This window comes from Octopus sinensis, linkage group LG4, assembly GCF_006345805.1.
Source record: "Octopus sinensis linkage group LG4, ASM634580v1, whole genome shotgun sequence".
NCBI classification, from domain to species: domain Eukaryota; kingdom Metazoa; phylum Mollusca; class Cephalopoda; order Octopoda; family Octopodidae; genus Octopus; species Octopus sinensis.
Window position 1 is genome coordinate 135,773,420 of NC_043000.1, and position 22,980 is coordinate 135,796,399.

General features: G+C 34.2%; 2 non-coding genes and 1 pseudogene across 2 annotated transcripts; all 3 read right to left on the bottom strand.

Moving 5' to 3' along the window:
• Window positions 1–21,538: 21,538 nt before the first annotated feature.
• LOC115211207 lies at window positions 21,539–21,657 on the bottom strand. The gene has a single exon (XR_003881528.1). It is a non-coding gene; the product is annotated as a 5S ribosomal RNA (ribosomal RNA).
• A 367-nt stretch (window positions 21,658–22,024) lies between these two features.
• On the bottom strand, window positions 22,025–22,143 carry LOC115211248 (annotated as a pseudogene).
• Window positions 22,144–22,528: 385 nt separating this feature from the next.
• Window positions 22,529–22,647, bottom strand: LOC115211195. The gene has a single exon (XR_003881517.1). It is a non-coding gene; the product is annotated as a 5S ribosomal RNA (ribosomal RNA).
• Between the last annotated feature and the right edge of the window lie 333 nt (window positions 22,648–22,980).

Consider the following 22,980-nt stretch of genomic DNA (forward strand, 5'->3'; position numbering starts at 1 on the left):
AAGCATTGATATAAATCATGTGGTTCAATCGACAGGGTTTAGAAAAGAGCAGCATTGTGTTGAATGTCAGTAGTAATTTAATACCTTGGCTAATAAAAAAAAAAAAAATGCGCGAGACCTTCAATTTCCAAGAGTATACCAACACATAGATATAGATTATCAAATTTTTGCTGCACAAATATTTACATAACGTATTACATATGCAGTCACGTCCATTGGAAACATAACCCAGAGATGTATTATGTATGCCTATCCCTTTAAACACTCACACACACATATATGGATCTTCGACAGTTTCGACGATGACGATTCAGTTGTTTGATCAACTGAATTGTCTGTCCATTGAATTAGTGAGTAACCGGCCGAACATTCCACAGTCACATGTACCATCAACACGAATATCAAATGGAATCGAAGTCACACAATGCATGATGATGCGATACATTTGAAATACAGATAAAATTCATCAGACAGGCTTCCACATAATTTTTCTAAACCCAATGTCAAACACAAGGCAATAGTAAAAGCCAATGCATGAGATTCCACGCAGTGGAATCGAACTCGAGATCTAGTGATTGTAACGCGAACTTCTTACACATTCAGCCATGCCGTGTCCTATATGCATGTTATGTATGTATGTATGTATGTATGTATGTATGTATGTATGTATGTATGTATGTATGTATGTATGTGTGTGTGTGTATGTATGTATGTATGCATGCATGCATGCATGCATGTATGCATGTATATACGCATACACGCATACACATACATATACAAACGTACATGTTCACACGAGCAAGCATGTATGTCACTGTACATACGGATCTTGCTGCATGCTAAACTTCTTGAATGATTTACATATTTTGACAGTGAATTTGATGGCTTGCAGTTATAATCTTATGATTTTGTGAAAGCAAGCTTCACAAGACTTGTACGAGGCAGTTAGTCACGTAACCAAGTAGTCTAATAATTATTGATAGAGATATAGGACTATAGTTCAATTTGATACAGATGTATACTTTTCACTAGCTTTAACATGAATATATGAAGGGTTGTAGGTATGTATACGTTCATATACTTATGTATGAATATTTATATGTATGTATTGATGTAGGTATGCATGAATGTATACCTACATCAACGTTGAGTACTAATCTGCCTTCTCAACCTAAATTATACAAATAGTACTTAGTAGAAGCGAAATGAAAGCTGCTTTTGACGAAGTCCATGCTGCAGCAAGCATTTGAATAAGGACTTCGGTCTGATAACAACTTGATCGACGTTTTGATGCATTATACTCAAGAACAGTAGCATACAAGTCGTGATTCCTAACCCTGCTTCCAGTTACGCAGGCTTTGCAATGATTATAACCTCTGCTTTTCTTATAATGCTGAGACCCCTTCGGTCATGACTGACCGTGGGATTGCACCTAGAAAGTTACCCTCCCAGGTAAAAGTCCGGGCAAGGTTGTTTATGGAAGACCAGCAGTCGCCCATGGATACCGACCTCCCCTCTCCATGCCACCAGTGTTATCCAAGGGAAAGGCAACAGCAGATACAGCTTGGCACCTGTGACATCGCAACTCATTTCTACAGCTTATTGAACTGGAGCAACGTGAAATAAAGTGTCTTGCTGAAGAACACAATACACAGCCCGGTCCGGGATTCGAACTCACAACCTCACGATCGTAAGCTGGACGCTCTACCCACTGAACTATGCGTCTTCACTTCTTCTAATAAGCTATGAGAAATGAAGCAATTCAAACGCAGAAATATTGAGAACACCCTAGGATATGCAGTCGAAAGTCATCCCTTTATTTTGATAGCTTCTTTCCTTGAACTGTTGCTCTCTGAAACTAGCAACCAACGTCTTCTTCCCCTCTAGTCTATTATATTCAGTCTTTTAAGTTTTCTGTCGATCGACGCATTTTCGTTCTTTGTAGTCTCTACCATTACAGTGGCTTCAATCATTGTTTGCAACAAAATCGAGTAAAAAATTATGCGAAACACAGTATGCAAGTTTGAAGAGGTTTCATTGATAGCCAGATAGCTGAATCCAAGAAAAAACGTCTTTCATCATTCTGTACAACTCCTCCACATATTTCTTAAGAGTTGAAGCTTGACACTAATTCCTAAGATAGGAATCTTTTGACCTGACTTACGCGACATTTTGAAAATGACAACGTAGTGATGACGTTAATGGTAATACTAAGGAGGATTTGTAAAGCAAAGTGATTGGAAAACTGTTACTTATGTATTACACACACACACATTCACACACACACACATTCACACACACATGCATGCACACACACAAACACACACATGTGTGTATGTGCACAAACACATATTGTGTGTGAAGGCTCAAAATTAATGACGGGAATAGCAAAACAAAAGAAAGGTAAAAAGTGTAATCATTAGCGTGAAAGATTAAGAAAGTGGAAGTGTCATTGACATTTTGAGCTTAAGCTCTTCTTCATTAAGTTAAATAGTTACAAGAAGGAAAATTGTCCAGGAAAGAAAGAAAACTGGAGTAACGGTCAAATATAGGTTGTTTTGTGTAAAGTAATGTTGAAAATAGAAATCAGATGACCGGCAGTGATTCACAATGAATTAGGCTCCATTAATGCAAGAGCAACATAGGAAGTATTTGAATTATGTATGTAAACGAAGTTTGTGTGTGTGTGTACGTGTGTGTGCATGTGTGTGCGCGCGATATGTGTGTGCTTGTATGCGCATGTGCAAGTCCGTGGATGTGTTTTTCAGTGTTAGTTACTATCAACGTATGTCTGTATGTAGATCTATCTATCTATCTATCTATCTATCTATCTATCTATCTATCTATCTATCTATCTATCTATCTATCTATCTATCTATCTATCTATCTATCTATCTATCTATCTATCTATCTCATGTGATACTTTGATGCGACTCGAGTCATATAATAACGAAGTCAAAGTAATGATATTTTGAATGCATTTAATACGCACATTTCAGATCATTGTAAAATAGCTAAAAAGGGAATTCCATCTTAGACGCAAGATCTTCCTCAAATAAGACATATTTCAAAATATAAAAAATTGATGGAAATCACTTGCTATATATATATATAATTCGCAGATGGGATCCAGAGATTCTAAGTTTAGAAGACAGTAGTGCTCAAAAAATTCAAACTAAGATTCCGATGTCTTTACAGGGGATCATCCCACAAGGTAAAGAAAGGCTATGAGAGGGAATAAGTTAATCATATATAAATGGACTGATCAATAACGGATTTAAAGTACGGAGAATGAAGCCGCTCGGCAAAAATTGACCTTGAACAATAAGTTTTAACGTTCTAGCTTACTTCCGCTGTGTACAGCAGTGCTTGGAAGGAAGGTGTGTAGCGTGTGACCATGACAGAGAAAACTGAGCAGAGAATCTGCATCAAATTTTGCCAAAATCTTAGCGATACATGCCCAGAGGCCTATGCAAAGTTTTCAAAAAATTTTCATCGTTCTCGACACAATCAAGATTTTGTGCAGCTGAAACCCGAGTGTATTCTTGGTCAACTGAAAGCAGTTTTGGCACAAACTTGGCAGACACGTGTCTCGTACCTAAATCTTCAGTGATAATGGACTGAAGTGAACCGTAACTAATCTGCACATCCTCTGATAAATCACGGATAGTGATTCGACGATTTCCCCTCATAGCTGCACGCACATCTGCGATGTTTTTCTCAGTTCTGCTGGTTGCAGATCTTCCAGAATCTTCGTTAAAATCGACATATTTTCGGCTATCTTGGAAACGTCTGAAACACTCGTACACTTGTGTGCGGCTCATACACTTCTCTCCATACACTTTGTGCAATTTTGCGCTGACCGCTGAGCAGGTATCACCATGATAACTCACTCTGTCACGGTCAAAGCGGTGATCACACGCTACACACCTTCCTTCCAAGCACTGTTGTAAACAGCAGAAGTGGGATAGAACGTTAAAGCTTAGTGCGCATGGACAGTGGAGTTAAGGCCAATTTATGCCAAGCAGCTTTACTTTCCGTGCTTTAACTTTGTTACTATGGCAACAGTGCGGATACTTATTGATCAGACCTCGTATGTGTGTGCATATATTTATGTGTGTGTATGTATATGTATGTATACGTATACATTTTGTGCATGTTTGTATTGTGTCAATGTATTCAAGTCTGATGAATCAGTAATCAGGTTCAATCCAATGAACTTAGTAAGACATCTGACAGAATAATGAGACACATTCTTCTGGGACTGAACTCTTTCGATATCAATTAAAACCGAAACTAATAGGTATGTGTGTATTTGTGTGTATACATACATATACATGTTTATATATAAGTATGTGTGTAGCTGTTATCAAAACTTTTATATATATATATATATATATAATATATATATATATATATATTATATATATATATATATATATATATATGTATATATATATATATATATATATATATATATATATATATAATATATATATATATATATATATATATATATATATATATATACAGATATATGAATGTAGGAGTGGCGTAGTAGTGGCTGTGTGGTAAGTGGCTTGCTTACCAACCACATGGTTCCGTGTTCAGTCCCACTGCGTGGCACCTTGAACAGGTGTCTTCTACTATAGCCTCGGGCCGACCAAAGCCTTGTGAGTGGATTTGGTAGACGGAAACTGAAAGAAGCCCATCGTATATATGTATATATATGTATATATGCATATATGTATGTATGTGTGTGTATATTTGTGTGTCGGTGTTTATCCCTCCAACATCGTTTGATGCTGGTGTGTTTACGTCCCCGTAACTTAGGGGTTCGGCAAAAGAGACCGATAGAATAAGTACTAGGCTTACAAAGAATAATTCCTGGGGTCGATTTGCTCGACTAAAGGCGGTGCTCCAGCATGGCCGCAGTCAAATGACTGAAACAAGTAAAATAGTAAAGAGTAAAGAGTAGATGTGTGCATATATGTGTGTAAGTATGCAAGGATGTAAGAATATGTTCAGTGCTTTTGTATTTAGTTTTGTTCTTTTATTACGACTCTTAGTGTGTTAGCGTACATGTTGGTTACACTGTGGATCCATGCATATATGTATTGTATATATGATTCCATGCGTCTATTACATTAGCATTTAAAACTGCATGTAATTTGCTTTGAACAATGTGCGTGTTGATTGACTTCGTAACAAAGAACGAAAGAACCAATCCAAAGAATGCAGAAACGCATATGTTCCACAACCCATTGTCGCTTCATTCACAGCCTAATATGTGTTTTCCTCACGTCTAGGACGAGAATTTTTCTCTCAGGAATATTTCCACAGCGGATAATCTTTTCACATCTGAATGCACGCAAACCTGTTAAATATGACATTACTCACATAAACACACAGATACGCAAATATATTCACACTCACACACACAAATACGCAAATATATTCACAAACACACACTTGCACATTTGAATTAAAGCTAATATTAAGCAATTGGTAAAATGCTACACATCTTCATTAATAGCTCTTGATATTACGCCTGTTCGTTTCAGTTTTAATTGATATTGAAAGAGACCAGTCCCAGAAGAATGTGTTTCATTACTTTGTCAGATGTCTTACTAAGTTCATTGGATTGAACCGGATTACTGATTCAACAGACACGACTACATTGACATTATTTATGTAACATTTTGAGAACGTTTAAGGCGATCGTATTCATCAAAATATTTTATAATAATGATAATAATAATGATAATAATAATAATAATAATAATAATAATAATAATAATATAATAATAATAATAATATAATAATGATAATAATAATAATAATAATGATAATAATAATTTGTTTCTTTATTTCCCACACGGGGCTAAACATAGAGGGGACAAACAAGGGCAGACAAACAGATTAAGTCGATTACATCAACCCCAGTGCGTAACTGGTACTTAATTTATAATAATAATAATAATAATAATAATAATAATAATAATAATAATAATAATAATAATAATAATAAAAGGGTTATCATGTACATTGTTTTGTCTTGGTATAAAAGATGGGCTACAGCAAATATTCTGCTCAATACCACAGATTTGCTTGTCAGTTGTTTGACCTTAACCAGTTGAGCATGTCCCTTAGTGGCTGACGATATGTGCATCTCTGATCACGAGCAGAAGTAGTGGGGGAGCATCATGGCCATGTGTTGAGAGGGATTCTTTGGAGTTTGAATGGTTCACCTCTGGAAACATAGGTGTTTCGTTCAACATCCTAAAGCAACCCTTATTCAGGGACCGTTTGAGCAGGATGGGCTACTCAACCTGAAGAAAATTCTAACTGGGCCCCACCTGCAAGGTCATGTGCTGTTTATCTTGATATGAGATCACCATGTCGCGCACATATGGTTGTGATGCATGTGCCTGGTGTACCTTTATCAGACGGGTAGTCATGATGGGTATATTGGGCTTCGTATATTTTACCCCAGTGTCACTTTGATGGCATGAACTGCTCTCTCACTCAATAATAATAATAATAATAAATGCCCTGATGCAGTACCAAGCAGTGGCTCTCGTGGCTTCTGATTTTAACTGACTGGAAGTGTTATCATGTACATTGTTTTGGCTTGGAATAAAAGATGGGCTACAGCAAATATTCTGCTCAGTACCACAGATTTGCTTGTCAGTCGTTTGACCTTAACCAGTTGAGCATGCCCCTTAATGGCTGACGATATGTGCATCTCTGATCACAAGCAGAAGTAGTTGGGGAGCATCATAGCCATGTGTTGAGAGGGATTCTTTGGGGTTCGAATAATGCACCTCTGGGAACGCGGGTGTTTCGTTCAACATCCTTAAACAACCCTTATTCAGAGACCTTTTGAGCGGGATGGGTTACTCGACCAGAAGAAAATTCTAACTGGGCTCCACCTGCAAGGTCATGTGCTGTTTATCTTGATATGAGATCACCATGTCGCACACACATGGTTTTGATGCATGTGCCTAGTGTACCCTTATCAGACGGGTAGTCATGATGGGAATACAAGGCTTCGTATATTTTACCCCAGTGTCACTTTGATGGCATATACTGCATACGTATGCATTGTGTTTGATAAAAAGAATAAGCTAAAATGCATTTATATACGATGCAAAGTTTATTGCATATAAGGCGTGCATACAAATGTTAATTTACTGAGGAGGAATTTATTATCAAAATTATACATGTACACACACACAGCAATGTAGCTATGCATGTATGTAAGTATGTATGTATGTACGTATACATATATATATATATACAAATACAGACCTGCATACACATATACACACACACATATATATATGTAAGTATTTATATACATACAAATTTATGTACATACATACTTACATGCATACACACAGACATAAAAACACACACATATACATACATACATACATACATTTATACTGATATATATTTATACTCATATATTCGATTAAATATATATTTGCGTACATGCATATAAAAAAATAAGTTTGCATAATATTTGCTGACGATTCAATTTCAAGCAAAACTATGCTTGTACCCAAGAACATACTCGTGCCTATATACATACACGCATTGTAATATTCGCACAAACTAAAAAAAACCTCTACTCCTCTCCTAACTGTACATGTTTATACGCGTATGTGCGTATATTTATACAAACATCAATTCTTTTAATTTCATAGATATACGTAAATATATTTATGCAAACATATGTGTGCGTTTCTAAATACATTTAAATATAATTCTATGTATATGAGATTCTTATAGAGACACTCCTATTAGTATATTGTGTATTGTATATATATGTGTGACTAGATTTGCATTCGCTTTTATTATTCGAATCGAACAGTTGATAAAATGGTGAACATTTATTATTTTGAATGTACACACATGCGCCTGTCTGTCTGTCTATCTATCTATCTATCTATCTATCTATCTATCTATCTATCTATCTATCTATCTATCTATCTGTCTGTCTGTCTGTCTATCTGTCTGTCTGTCTGTCTATCTATCTTTTCTATCTACCTATCTATCTATCTTTCTATCTTTGTCTGTCTGTCTGTTTGTATGTATGTTTGTATGTAAGTATGTATGTCTGTATGTCTGTCTATCCGTCCGTCTATCTATCTATCTATCTATCTATCTATCTATCTATCTATCTATCTATCTATCTATCTACCTATCTATCTATCTATCTGTCTGTCTGTCTGTCTGTCTGTCTGTCTGTCTGTTTGTCTGTCTATCTATCTATCTATCTATCTATCTATCTATCTATCTATCTATCTATCTATCTATGTCTGTCTGTCTGTCTATCCGTCCGTCTGTCTGTCTGTCTGTCTGTCTATCCGTCCGTCCGTCTGTCTGTATATCCGTCTGTCTGTCTGCCTGTCTGTCTGTCTGTCTATCCGTCCGTCCGTCCGTCTGTCTGTCTGCCTGCCTGTCTGTCTGTCTGTCTATCTATCTATCTATCTATCTATCTATCTATCTATCTATCTATCTATCTATCTATCTATCTATCTATCTATCTACAGTTGCTGCAAAGTGTGTCTGTTCTTTGTGCACTTTCTCTACTTTCAACATATTTTCCAAATACAGTCGAGATGCTTTTTCTGTTTTCCTCTTTCTGTTCTCTCTCCTCCCTGTAACACAAGCACACATTCTCATACAAACGCACCCATGGTCACATACGATATCGCGCATATGCAAGTGTGGTGTATGTTTGATATATGCGTATATATTTATGTATGACTTTATACACACATACGTACACACACATACACATACATACATATACACACACTCTCTGTCTTTCTTTTACACACACTCACTCTTGCACACACAATAACACATTTATATACTATACATATAGTATACACATGATATTTCTGCTGTGTTTTTTAAGTGTGTGCGAATATATGTGTATGTATTCATTGATATATGTAAATCCCTGTGCTACGTTATGTATGCCTATGAGTATGAATATGCGTGTATATATTGGTAGATGTTTGCAACGGAAAATAAGATTGCTCGCTGTTGTCAGGAACCATTCACCTGAATCCTTCATCTTCCACTAAACTGAAAGAACGAAAGCCACCAGCAAATTCATACTATTTAGAAAAATACCCACAAAAACACACTTTCCATGTGGCTTCCTTATCCACAAACCCATGCTCTCGATATCTTACGCATATGAACACACAGGCACACAAACACGTATTTGTATACGCACTCACCAATTCACACGCGTATATCATACCCATGGTCACGCATGCTATATTAAATAAATTACCATTCACTCCTGACAACAGTTGGTCAATTCACAAAGATTGGTTTTTACATGCGTAAATCCGACGTCGTTCTTTTATGTCTTTTAACCTTAAGTATTGCTTTTCCGGTGATTTTAAGAGAACCGTTTATATTTGAGGTTCCGTTTTTCTGAATTCCACTTATTATGAACGGTTTCATTCACTTATAGCAGTGAGACTATCTAATATCACCACATTAATAACAAAAACATAGCAAACAAATATAGTGAAATTGAAAAGATAATGTTTGCTCTAAAATAACTGTAGAACATTTTGTTTATCCAATTTTTTTTTTTTTCTTTTTCTCTAGTTTGAAAATATCTGATCCCGACTAGCATATTTAAGCTTGAAAACCACGACTACGACGACGACGACGACCACCACCACCACCACCAACAACACTACCACAACCACCATCACCACCACCAACACTACCACAACAACCACCACCAGCAACAACAACAACAACAGCAGCCCAACCACAACCCTTACCACCACTGCTGCTGCTGCTACTACTACTACTACTACGACAACTACTACTACTACTACTACTACTACTACTACTACTACTACTACTACTACTGCTGCTGCTGCTGCTGCTACTACTACTACTACTACTACTACTACTACTGCTGCTGCTACAACAACAACAACAACAACAACAACTACTACTACTACTACTACTACTACTACTACTACTACTACTACTACTACTACTACAAGCTTTTGTATTCGCAAACCAAATTCTGAAAGATTGAAATATTCAATTTCTTCTCTGTCTGTCTGTCTATGCTTCCGTTTGTGTCTCTTTGTCTGTGTCTCACTCACCATTTTAAATTTTATTTTCTATAAGATCGGTTCAGTGCCCTAACCTATACAACCTGATATGTACGTATATGTGCGAAGTGAGAGTGTACATGTGCATGGCTGGGTGTATGCATTTATACATACATACGTACATACATATATATATATGTTTATCTATATATATATTTATGCATATATATATATATATATATATATATATATATATATATATATATATACATATATATATATATGTTTATGTATATATATATATATGTTTATGTATATATATATAGATAGATATATGTTTATGTATATATATATAGATAGATAGATATATGTTTATGTATATATATATATATATATAGATAGATATATGTTTATATATATATATATATATATATATATAGATATATGTTTATGTATATATATAATATATATATATATATATATATATATATATATATATATAGATATATGTTTATGTGTATATATATATATATATATATATATATATATATATATATATATATATATATAGATGGATACATACACACATACTAATATCTATGAGAGTACAGTAAATTGTTCGGAATATTTTGTTGGGTTTTTCCTAAAAAGAAGGAAATAATTTCTAAGTGAAGAGATAGCTTCAGACAATAAGGAGGAAAGTTACTTGTAGTCCATGAATAATCGCTGCATATTATGTTAAATATTGTAATAGTGCTACATGTATGATAATCAACCAAATTGGATCTTAACAACACACAACAGGCTAAATTCACATTAGTGTTAAATTACTGTATTAAGGGTTTACAGAACATGTCTGTTATGAAAACATTCAACCTTCAATGGTTTAATGAACAACTGAATGTGGTCATTCAACTTGCTGGAAATAGCAGTCAAATTATCCTCAAATCATATGTTGGAAAAAAAAGGACACATTCGGTAATGTAGGCCCAGAGATAATTTTCAGAAGACAAGATGGTAATGGCGAGAAAGCTGTGTATCGGAGGTCTGTTCACTCTGAGCTGGCACGGGATACAGTATAGCTGCGAAATCAACCTGGCATTAAGTTGGTATTATATATTAGTGAATAGCGGGAGTACTATAAAAATAATGCGTGTTTCATTGATTTGCAACATTGAGTTAAACCCTTCCATAGTTCTGAACAAAGCAAATCAAAGCCATCTAATATATTATCGGCCCGAGCTTGATATTAGTCTTTTAATATACACTGGATCTCAACCGTTGTTCCAATTACAAATTACGTGTCATAACTATTATAGCATATTTCAGTTTATATTAAACTAGCAGTATTGCCCGGCTCAACGGGGATTTCAGGGGAGAGTTTCAGGGAGTCGTTGGCGATGTATCGTGATGATAAAAAATCCGGCCTGCTAAAATTTGGTTAAAGTGATTCAAACTACAGACTCAACGCAAAATGGTCACATTTAATTCAAAGCGTTAAAAATGTTATGAAAACAATTGGTATGTGTTCACAAAGTCAAAACGATTAATACGAAAAGACCCTCCGGGCTACATCCCGAAAATTCATTTCTTTGCCGAATTTCTACAATGTTTACGGCGATTCTTTTTTCATATGTTGATTTTTTATTTTGCATGCAATTTACGCATGCTTGCATGCGTGGTGAACACAGTTCACGTCAAACAGCTGACTGAGTAAAGTTCACTATTCAATGCATGGGATAAGGCCTAAACAAACACATTATCGATTTTTGCACTTGCGAGATGAATTTCGGAACAGAAATAGCGCAGTTCAATTTTCATTCGCCTAAACATTAAGTGACCCATTTTTGGTGGTTCTACGATTTGTTGGCTAGGAGGAGATGTGTCGGGAAGTTAAACACACAGACACACAGATACACACACAGACACACAAGTTGAGTTTTATATATATAGAAGAGTCAGCTCAGGTGCATAAATTGGTTCATTTTGGCATATTTCACGGTACCTATAATACAGAGCAGAGTGATACTGAATGAATGAATTCGGAGATGAAATGACTTGTGCTAATGCACCGTTACCAGTGCCAAGTAAAAGAATCGTCTCCATACTTCCATTGAGGTTTTCGTCTTAAATAACTCTGCTAACACTAACCATTACCGTTTTAAAAAGTAAAAGACAAAAAATACCATCTTTATATAGTTCTTTCGAATATTGGACTATCTCAGCAACTTTACGACTGCCGCGGAAACTGAAAGGAAGTAAATCAATCAATAGTTAAAAGGAAGACAAATTTTAATCATTAAAACAGTAAAAGAGATGTTTAATATGAGTAATTATTGCCTATAAATCAGACCAGGGTGAATGCAGAAGAATACAGTTGCTTATTTTGTTTTCTGTGGCCACGAATTCGATTGGGGATAGTATCATCCTCACAGGTTTTCAGTGATTATCTGTGACAGAAAATAGGTTTAAAGGGATTTCGAATAAACTGTGAAATTAATTGTTATTATTCTTCAATTTCAATGTGTTATAAACTTTTATAGTGGCATTTAAAGTGTCATACAGAAGCAGTACTTTGAATCGTGTAAGTGGCTCGTGGTAGTGGATAGCTGGAAAGTGTTCCTATAGACGAGACTTAAAACAGGTGGGAGGTGAGTGAACCAGTGGTTTAGCATGATTCAATAGAAATAAAATTGTCAAATGGTTATTGAATTTGTCATGGAATATGTTACTTTAGAGTCCAGTACTTTCCCAAGCTACTATCAATTGTGCTTGTTAACATTGGTAATGGTTGTGGCCGCCATTTTCTTTATATTGATTCATATTTATTTTTCGTTGCTGTAGTTGTTATTGTTATTGCTGTTATTATTATTATTATTATTATTATTATTATTATTATTATTATTATTATTATTATTATTATTATTATTATTGTTGTTGTTGTTGTTGTTTTTGTTATTATCAACATCATCATCACTGCTGTTGTCTTTGCTTTGTTGTCGACAATGTTCTTCGTTTTCTTTCTTTTTTATTCTCTTCCTCCTCTTCTTGTCCCCATTCTTGTCGTTTTCATCGTCGTTGGCATTGTTGCTGTGGCCGTCCTTCTCCTCCTCCTCCTACTCATCATCACTTGCTTAGTGTACAGGATATTGTTTTCCTTCTAATTTTTTAAAAACTTTCTGTTCTTGTGGGAAATGAAGAAAATGATATATTTTTAAAAACATTCTATCATCGATAAAATGGGATTATATTACACTGGGGTATGCCAGTTGTTTGCTTTATTTTTTTTTTAAACTTCAGTATCTAATTCATTGCCTCGTTTTTCAACAACCAGACGTCATAGAATTAAAGATATTCATAGCTTATATATCAAGAGAGAATTTAAACAATTAACGCCGAGCAGAGTTGGATTCCTATACCACACATCCCATGTAAGCGACATTGTAAGGCCATACCCTGAGATGTAATCTTACTGAAAGAGAATATATCACAGTCCACGTTCTGTCTGAAAGAAAATAGAATATTATCTCAAAGACGTTTTTTCTCCTTTCTGACTATAAATATATATCATAACCTACAAATGCCATAAAATCATTTCTTTTTATTCGAAAACAGCTAGAACGCAATATAAAAATAAAATAAAAATCGTAAATTAATGTAAGAAAGATAAAAAGTGAATAGATGAAAGATGATATACAGCAATAGAACAAAACTAAATGACATAAAAAATTAATAAAAAGAAATGTAAACAAAATAAACGAAATGAAATGAAACCGATATACAATAAGGTTTCACAGCTTAGCATTATTGCTTTTGAAATCCAGAGATTGGCTCGAGTTTCTTCGTTGTTTTTCTCTCTGTGGAGCATTATGTTCGACCATATTTTAGCCAAGATAATGTCTGTGCATTGAAATATGAGAAAAATCTTTAAAATATTGGCTTTAACATCTCTCTACGACATTGTTAATTATTTTAGACAGTAGTGATAGGGAAGATTTTGTCTGTGCGTATATACATACACATATATATATATATATATTATATATATATATATATATATATATATATATATATATATATATGTGTGTGTGTGTATGTGTGTGTGTGTGTGGTGTGTGTGTGTGTGTGTGTGTGTGTGTGTGTGTTCGTTTGTGTGTGAGCGTGTAAGTGCGTTATGTATGTATGTATGTATGTACGTATGTATATGCGTATCTATCTATTTATCTAACCATTTACATACAGACAGACGCATACACACATACATGCATACATGCATACATTAATTCATTCATACGGTCAAACAGACTGCCAAGAGAGTGGTGTTGGTCTGTGTCGGCAAGATTTGTACGATTTGGTAAAATCAACAAAAAGAACAGAATGAACATGCTGTGGGGAATGGAAAAATCCAGAGTTTCGGACAGATTCCTCCTTATATATATATATATATAGTAATAACGGAAATGATTGTGGTTGGAAATTTTTAGACTTTAGTAATATATTGCGATATATGTTTCTGCATCTCACACGTTCATTTGTAAGGACATTTTCACACCAATAGCATATTATAAAATGTTTATGATATCTATGAATTTTGAGCATTTTTCTATTCCATAGATATAAAAAAATATTCTATAATATCCTACAGATGTGAAAATGTCCTCGACACTGAACATGTGGGATGCAGAAACGTATGTCGCAATACATTAATATATATATATATATATATATATATATATATATAAAATAAAATATTAGGGAATAAATCCAAACTTACAGGGAAAAATCAGATTTAGGATTGAATCCAATTTTATAGTAAAATATTATATTATATTAAATTAGAGATAAAACCACTATTAGGCAAATCATACAATGAAAAACTTAAGCCAATACATAAGATTAATTAATTTATATTATTTAAATATATATCAAAATTATTAAACCTCGCCAAGTTAAATATTTAAACCACCTGAAGAATGTTTGTAACTCGAAATTTTAAGAATTGGACAGCAATGAAACGATCGTAGTGTTATACTAATTATCTTTTTTAATAATTTTGATATATATTTAAATAATATAAATTAATTAATCTTATGTATTGGCTTAAGTTTTTCATTGTATGATTTGCCTAATAGTGGTTTTATCTCTAATTTAATATAATATATATATATATATGTATATATATATGTATATTTATTTTTATGTTTCTTCTGTGAAAGAAACTTTGCTATCGTAATGTTTAGCATTGCAGCAGTTTAGCATGTTAAATCCCATTATTAAAAAAGGCAAATGAAAAACATTCTCGCTGTGTGACCATTCTGACAAATTCTCTCTTGTAATTGACCCTCTTCGTGTGGAACCAGGTCGCTGTTTCGTTTTTGCGTACAAATTCAATCTTCCTTTGTTTCCTTTTTGCATTTGAGAATGTGTATTTCTTCTAAATCGTGTAACATTTGTATTATTTTCGTATCCTTTTGAAGTATATTATTGTTATCTTTTTATGTTATCCTTTTATGGTAAGTGGCAATAATGTTTTGAAATTATTAGGATTTGAATCGTCAACTTTGGAAGTACTAATGAATTAATCTGACAAAACAAAAAAAGCTCTTCAAAATTGGAGTGTAATACAAGTAAACTAACACAGACACACAGTAAAATAATGGGAAAATAATTATGATACTTGACAGCGTCAGTCACTAATTTCCCAAGTCATTATGCAGTGAAAGCATTAAACAATTAATAGAAGAAGCAGAGCACGTCATGCTTTTTGCTGCTTGGTCATTACTTCTCGCACATTTTTTGTATATATCACGAAAACATATCGTTGCTATTATAGCAAAAGTGTCATAGTCCAAAATTCTGCTTTTTCAGAAAACGAAAAAAACAAAAAACAAAAAAACTGCACTACCATTCCATTTCTTTTTACATTAGCAACCGTATCAGCTTAACAATAATACTTTGTTAGGTGCATAGAATCCGTAGCTCCATGCAGGTATAATATTTTTAGTGAGAAATATTTTTGCAAAACTGTCGTACATGGGACTTACTACACCTTTGGAAAATGCTAAACAGTTGTACTACAATTTGATAGTTTTTATCTGAAGCAGCTGGAGATACGATATTTTGACCAAAAGAACCGGTTATTGCAAGCAAAATTAAATATTGAGAAAAACGCATTTGGCCAAATTTGGACATACGACAGTTTAAAGATATAATCTTAGAGTTCGCCTGACAAAGAAATTGTTACTTGAGTTGCATCAGAATTTCCAGAATATTTCAAAGCTATTATAGAAAAAGGTAAATATTGAATGTAGACAAATGTTGTTATTTTGGAAACGCTTACTCTCAAAAACGTCCATATTAAAGGAAGAGAAAAAATGTACCAGAGTTTAAAGCAACAAAAGATCATGTCAAATTGTTACTGGTAAATTCTGTTGGAGATTTGACATTCGAACCATTGATTGTTACTCATTTTGATCTTCCAAGAACAATGAAAGTGTTTCCAAAGCAGTTTTACCTGTCAGGAAACCTAATAGGAAAGTTGCACAAAATGTATCTACTGGATGGTTCGTTGAAGATTTCTGCCTCGTTGTCATTTGTTACGGTTAGAAGAATAATTTGAAGTGCAAATTTCTTTTGGATACGCTTCTAGCCATCCTTCAGTTATCGTCTGCATTTCACCATGGGCAAATTTAGTACTAGAGCCTATGGATCAGGATTTATTTCTATTTTCAAGGCATGTTATCTTTAAGCCAGATGAATGCAGCGTTTGATGATAATCACCAGCTTGCAAAGAATCTGAAAGAATCACAACAATAAGCAAGCAAAAAAAAAAATTATGTTTGTCAAAATTTTAAATATACATGCCTATATAAGGATTTGGAGAACTTACGTCCAACTAGAAAGAAGTAAGGGTCTAAGTGCAACAGCGGTGCCACCTGAAATACGAGAGCAGTATTGTATTATGGCTTTCTTCCGAATTTTCTAAAGAATTGTGTAGTTTGGTACTGAGCCACTGGTTGACACTGAAGAGAAGAGCCTATCTTTGAAATGCAGTCGTAACCATGTTAAACGTTGTGAGACCTTGCATTTTGGGTGATGGTGACAGCCCTAGAGGTGGTTTAAGGGAAGCGAAGTGAGATGATGCTCTCTCGCTACGTTCAGTCAATTTTTTACCGTTGAAAGCGACAAAATTTACTTGTTCCCGTTGAAGAATGTTTTCAGGGATATTTTATTTAGTCAAGTAAGATCGGTATGATTTGCGTGAGAGTGGTTGTTGTAGATGACAGTAAATAAGCGTTAATGTATAAGAGGAAGAGGATAGGCGATAGAACCGCACCTTGGAACACAACACAGCTCTCTCTTATGCACACTCCTCTGTTAGATTACGCTATCATGGTTTATGCTGAGATTGCTCTGATCCACTCTACCAAGAGTGTGAATCAGAGAGCATACCATCAGTGCAGACTGCAACGGTGCAATCTGACGTGAAATTATTGATTCCGGAGATAAATGAAGTACAGAGACTATAGGCGGACAGCTTGACAGGAAAATAGCGTGCTACATTTGGTAAATGACGTGGCGGAGTCACGAATTTTTTTATAGGGTGATATCTCTCTGGTGATCAGCATGGGAGAATAATTCAGTGAATCAGAAAATTTTTGCTTTACGAAAACAGTGAAATGGAAATATGTTGAGATGAAATTTTGTGCGCTTGGTAGAGTGGTGAACAGAAGAGGAAGCTCTCTCCAGGAGAATACTGCTCACGAAGGGAAAGGATAATTTCGCAAAGATTTTGGAAACCCTTTTGGAAAGGGACCAATAGGGACCTGGTCACTGTATCAGCTCAAATAAACTATTTCATTGAGATTGAGTTCTTCTCTCGTTCCTTATAAGCAATCAATATATGCACATACATTCCTATATACGTACATACATGTATACATGCATACACGTGTATGCATATATATATATATATATATATATATATATATATATATATATACGCACACAAACTCCCCCCACATATATATGCATAGATACGTATATGTGCGCTTATTTATATACATATATATATATATATGTGCATTGACACGTATGCATGCATATATATATATATATATATATATATATATATATATGTATGTATGTATGTATGTTTGTGTATATATATATATGTATATATATATATATATTTATACATACATGCACATACGTACACACATACACATACATCCCACATAGATACAAACCTTTAGAATATCAATGCCCTTATTATTGATAGAAGCCATTATCATTGTTGTTGGTGAAATTTGTTATCTATTGATATTACTTTGATCTAGCATTTAATAATGGCGGTCATTAAAGCGATGCAGCTTAACATGGTTGAGTTGTTAATAGATGGAAGTGGGGGGGGAGAGTGAAATAGCTTACAGGCCATTGGATGGCTGCAATATACCATGTTGAGAATTACACTATAAAAAAAATCATTCCGATGGTTTTTTTATGGTTATGACAATGATGGCGTTGGTGAAAAGATAATGAATGTTGTTGTTGTTGTTGTAGATGAAGATTGAAACCGTTGTGGTGGTCGCAATGATGACGAAGATGGTGACGATGTTGATGATGATGATGATGTGTTGATGATGATGATGATAATGATGATGATGATGATGATGATGATGATGATGATGATGATGATGAGGGTGATGATGATGATGATGATGATGATGATGATGATGAGGGTGATGATGATGATGATGATGATGATGATGATGATGATGAGGATGATGGTGGAGATGGTTCTGTTGATAATACTACTGCTGCTGATAATGGCGATGATTAAGAATGGCGGAGATGAAGGTGATGTCGATCATGACGTTTAAGATTATATGTGCTTAGCGAGAATAATATGATAATGGTGATATGATGATAACGACAAGGATAATGACGACGACGACAACGTCGATGATGATGATGATGATAGTGGTGTGGTGGTGGTGGTGGTGATGGTGGAGGTGATGGTGGTGGTGGTGATAGTGGTGGTAGTATTGGTAGTGTTGGTCGTAATTGTAGAACTTGTGATGGAGATGATGATAAACAACAATATGGCCCGACACCAACAAGCTTCAAGAGAGCTTCTCTCTCTCGCTCTCTCTCTCTGTCCCTCTCCTCGAAATGCATTTGTCAACTGACGTCATATGAAATATTTAAATAACCTACTTTATTAAAAGATTATTTCCGTGTTAAAGCATGAGAATTTATAACTCCACGATTTGGTATTGAGAATTTTGGCAAAATCGAAAGGAAAAATTATTTATGCTGCGTATTATTTATGCAAAATTGCATTGAATTTAGAAGAGCTTGCAAAACTTCTGAGTAACTCAGTCAGTTTCTGTGTGGGGCGGAGCATCTCTGATGCTTATTTCCTTTGATGTTATAAAGTTTTATCTAAAATGAAAAATTTTCTGCACTGATTTTGATACATTCACAATTCTTTCTAAGAGGCTGAGAAACGTCTTATATAACCGACTTTTCAGATCCAGAATTTATTTATCTAAATTATTCAGTAGCAACCTGAAATGGGTTACCGATAACATCAAATACTCTGAACTCCTTCATTATATTGTTTCTTATTTGCAATAGATTTATTCCGAAATATTTTAAGATTATAAAACAACTTCAGTATAGTAATACACTATCTTTATTTCTGTTTCCATTCTTCGATATGTTTGGTATTGTTCAAATTTTTTACAAGCGTTCATCTGGGTTTTATCAAATATTACTTTCAACGTCTGAATCCTAACCGTTTAGCAGTAGTAAAAATGCTTTTAAAACTTTTATCATGTACGTTGTTTTTCATTTATAGGGAATTAAAGTCAATAATATGTATTTAGAAATGTATGACTAATCTCAGTAGAATATATTTTATTCTACTAATATATATAATATAATCTAAAGAAAATGGATACCTCTTCATTCAATATATGAAGCAGAGTCATGAAGATTTTATACTTAAAGTTACAGTGTGTACTTTACATATTTTTAAAGATATATCTTTGCCCCTCACTTGCACATCGATGCTTTACAGCACAGTGATTGGGGACGAATGGGCCAATAAAAAAAGAGGACTTTACATAGAAATACAGCTTATAAATAAGTCAAAATGTCAAAATCGAAATTATCAGCAATGTATCTAGTCACAGCGTAGTGACATAAGAGAAGAAAACGAACCATTATTAAGAAGAATTACGAGAACTGCCTTTGCATCGTAGTAACATTATCACAATATCAGTTCTGTTTTCTTCCAAATATTCCTCATAAAACAAGTTCTTTAATGATTCAGATATGTCTCTGTTGTTAATATTTGTGATATAAAATGGATAACTTCTAAACAAAATGTTTTCTGAAATGACAATAATCTCAAAGAATTATAATCTTCAGTAACTACTAGGCTATGGGTCTTCTGTAATACCTCATGTCCTTTAATTTTTGAGCAGAAGAATGCGCCTTTTCGAATGTGTATGTTTATTTTTTGCTGGGTATAATTCAAATCATTTTTGGCATTCTTTGTTGTCTTTTTCTCGCTGAATGTCCCAATTAAAGACTAAAACCTTCGTAACTGGAAGTCAAATGTTGCTTATTTATACCTGCCACTACAAACAAATATCTAAATAACATTCACCCCTAGAATATCCATACTACATTCGTTTTGAAGAATGAACAACTGAAGATTGACTTAAGGGAACATAAAATGGTTAGTATGGTATCACATGCTTCGAGGTATGTTGCTATTTAGTAGAAGGAAAGAGGAGGAAAATGAATTAGGAAAATATTTGTCACGCAATATCCTATTATATTTAGGATAGGTACATATGTTAGATAAATGCACAGCGTATTGCCTATATTTAGGAAAAATTTGTCCGGCTGGCTTACAAACAGAGCTTAACTTCTGGTGCATTACCGGCTCAATTACCGGCTCTGTTTCCCTTACCGTTCGTACATTTACCCATGCAAAATGTACTTTATTCTCTTGAATAAGAACACATTGGATAATATTCATCCTCAGTTGAACGTGGATGGTCTGTTAGAACAGATTATGCTGAAGTAGATACCATGAGAGATACCATCGGACATTTGGGTATAGCCGGCAAATAATTGGTGCTATTTTATATCAGACCCATATAAGATTTCGTGTAAAGAGTTGGCGCACGACATGTGAAATGTTTCCTGGTAAAGATGAAAGTGCAAAGAACATAGCAGCGTGACTTGTTGGTGTGCAATGGGTGCTAGGTAAATGAAGACTTAAATAACAGTAAGAATGAGGAGGAAAATAGGAAAATTTCATAAGCCATAATAAAAAGGAAGTTAAATAAGGCAGGGTTTCGGTAGAAGTAAAATAAACAAAAGGAAAGAAGAAACCGGAATAGTTACAGCACCTAGGTTTCCCAAGCGGTCACCCATCTAAGTACTAACTAGGCTCGATGTTGCTTAACTTCGGTGATCGGACGAGAACCGGTGCTTTCAACGTGATATGGCCGTAAGCATCAAAGTGGTAAATTTTACTATATTTATTCTACAAACTGATACTAAAACTTCTTATTGTAGAACAAGTTTTACATTTTTTTACATTCGTTAACAACACATTATTTAACATATATTACACTCATTTTTCATTTTTCTGACTGAGTCCTAAACGACATATCAACAACGCGAGATGTGACATGTTTCTGGTACAAATCAACGTGTAAGGAACGTAGATTCCTGACTTGCTGGTGTATAATGTGTTCTAGGTAACTAAAAACTCAAATGACCGTAACAATGAGATGGAAAATAGGAGAATTTCCTAAAACTTAATAAAAACGAAGTTAAATTATGCAGAGTTTCGGTAGTAGTAAAAAAGAAAAAGGGATTGCTTACAGCACCTAGGTTTCCGAAGCGGTCACCCATCTAAGTACTAACTAGGCTCGATGTTGCTTAACTTCGGTGATCGGACGAGAACCGGTGCTTTTAACGTGATATGGTCGTAAAGAGCCAAGCGGTAAATTTTAATATATTTATTCTATAAACTGATACTAAAACTTCTTATTTTAGAATAAGGTTATCCTCTTTAAAATTCATTTTTTTTTACATTCGTTAACAGCACATAATTTAACGTATATTACACTTTTATATTTTCATTTTTTTGACCGAGTCCTAAACGACAGATTAACAACGCGAGATGTGAAATGTTTCTGGTACAGATCAACGTGTAAAGAACGTAGTTGCCTGACTTGCTGGTGTATAATGTGTTCTAGGTAACTAAAAACTCAAATGACCATAACAATGAGAAGGAAAATAGGAAAATTTCATGAGTCGTAATAAAAACGAAGTTAAATTAGGCAGAGTTTCGGTAGTAGTAAAAAAGAAAAAGGGATTGCTTACAGCACCTAGGTTTCCCAAGCGGTCACCCATCTAAGTACTAACTAGGCTCGATGTTGCTTAACTTCGGTGATCGGACGAGAACCGGTGCTTTTAACGTGATATGGCCGTAAGCATCAAAGTGGTAAATTTTAATATATTTATTCTAGAAACTGATACAAAACTTCTTATTGTAGAACAAGTTTTTCATTTTTTTACATTCGTTAACAACACATTATTTAACATATATTACACTTTTTTTTCATTTTTCTGACCGAGTCCTAAACGAGAGATTAACGACGTGAGATGTGAAATGTTTCTGGAACAGATCAACGTGTAAGGAACGTTGTAGTATCAGTATAAACTGATACTAAAACTTCTTATTTTAGAATAAGGTTATCCTCTTTAAAATTCATTTTTTTTTACATTCGTTAACAGCACATAATTTAACGTATATTACACTTTTATA